Source organism: Littorina saxatilis, linkage group LG17 (assembly GCF_037325665.1).
Source record: "Littorina saxatilis isolate snail1 linkage group LG17, US_GU_Lsax_2.0, whole genome shotgun sequence".
Lineage (NCBI taxonomy): Eukaryota > Metazoa > Mollusca > Gastropoda > Littorinimorpha > Littorinidae > Littorina > Littorina saxatilis.
Window position 1 is genome coordinate 34,019,055 of NC_090261.1, and position 2,236 is coordinate 34,021,290.

The window sequence follows — 2,236 nt, forward strand, 5'->3', positions numbered from 1 at the left end:
ATGTTAGTGCAATAAACTGAAGCTGAATGGGGTTTACGATTAAAATTCATATTATGCAGTCGTTTGTCGGGGCGCCGTTTTGGTATAATGTTCGTGGCGAGTTTCAAGCATGATGATGTTAACTTATTTTGTTATATTTATTTATGTATTTTTTTTATTCATTTATCTATTCATTCATTTATCTATGTATTCATTTATCTATTAATTAATTAATTTATTTATTTATTTACTAGATGATTACCCGCTTCGCCGGGTACCGGCTTCGCCGGGAAGAAGTAGAGCCGAATACCAGGCTGCGCCTGGGACCCGGCTTTGCCGGGTGTACGCCGGCTTTGCCGGCGCACGAAGGAAGGGAGATCTAAAAATAGTAACGTGCAGTGACCTTCTAAAAATAGTAACGTAGTAACGGGAATATGGATTGACGCCACACGAAGGAAGGGAGATAAACGCGCAAAACAAAACACTGGAGAAGATAAGGAAGAGTTACTGGGAATGGATATAGTGAATCTACAGAAAAACCAAAATCGGTTCAGCGCTGCGCGCTGAGAGCACGTGTTGAAATATCTCATCGATGAGGTTGTGTCCGGGGTGTAGCTGAATACGGTCTCCAAATTTGAAAAAGATCGACCGAGAACTTTGGCCGTGCATCGCGAACAGACACACAGACACACAGACAGACACTAGTCGTATATATATATAGATGTATGTATGTGTGTGTGTGTGTGTGTGTGTGTGTGTGTATGTGTGTCTGTGTGCGTGCGTGCGTGCGTGTGCGTGTTTGTGTGCGTGCGTGCATGTGTGTGTGCGTGTGTGTGCGTGTGTGCGTGCGTGCCCGCGTGCGTGTGCGCGTGCGTACGTTGGTGTGTCTGTTACGTGTAAATATATTGGACCCTCGCTGACAAAGACAATGACCAAACAATATGATTATACTTCCTTCGTGGAAACGGGAGAGGGAAAAGGGAGGGGACTGCTATCGGGTTCAGTGGATACGTTCCCCTCCCTGTTGGCAGGAGGATAATTATGCAAGGTAACACCCACCAAATCATAATGACAAGCATAAAAGGCCAAAGTCATGTTTCAAAATCCGACAGGAAAGGGAAGAAACCATTCTGAAAACATGATACCAGTGAACAAGAGACCGGCACGGTTGGCCTAGTGGTAAGGCGTCCGCCCCATGATCGGGAGGTCGTGGGTTCGAACCCCGGCCGGGTCATACCTAAGACTTTAAAATTGGCAATCTAGTGGCTGCTCCGCCTGGCGTCTGGCATTATGGGGTTAGTGCTAGGACGTGTCAGAATAATGTGACTGGGTGAGACATGAAGCCTGTGCTGCGACTTCTGTCTTGTGTGTGGCGCACGTTATATGTCAAAGCAGCACCGCCCTGATATGGCCCTTCGTGGTCGGCTGGGCGTTATAAGCAACAACAACAAAACAAAACAAAAAGTGAACAAGAGTTGTTCCTGTGCATGAACTTCAACTGTCCAGCACGTCGTGAACTGACATGAGAAGAACACATTGAACAAAGACCAGTCAACCTTTTTGTTAGTTTGTTTTCTAAGGAAAACTTAACAGAGAGATTTTGAATCGAACCAAGAAAGAGGGAAGGAATGACAGAAGGAATGAAAAAAGTAAGGTAATGTCAGCAATAAGTGTGATAAAATGCGTGATATCCGAGACTTTTTGTGTGTGGATTACTTGAGAAACTTTTTGTGTGTTTTAAACAAAATATCACAGATCTATATGACTCAATGCCAAATCACTGAACAAATCCCAACAACTTCATCGATCCAAACAAACACAGGACTAAAACGTCCCCCATCAGTAAAATTGAAAATCGCTTGACAGCGCGCTTCCCTTTGCCGGTACAACATTTGAATAAATAACCACAGGAAAAGAGTTGAACGCATGGGGAACTCAGCCAGCGGGCCATGCCGATCTGAAAGCTGTTGTGACTTGAACACATTCATTCAGAAACAGTCCCCAGTCGCCTCCAAACCGGCAGGACGAGTTTTATCCTCCCGGTTTTACACCGAGAGAGTGTACTGGCTTGTCTAGGCCAGCAAGCCCAAGTGCATTTTATAAATAGATAGAGATACAGCGCCTTTCTGCAGAGGAAGTGAATAGAGACCGTGTGTTAGAGGAAGAGGAGGAAGAGTAGGAGGATCAGGAAAGATATGTTTTTGGGGTTTAAAAATAGGAAGAAGGGGGACGGGAGTGAGCGAGACATGAAATCAGT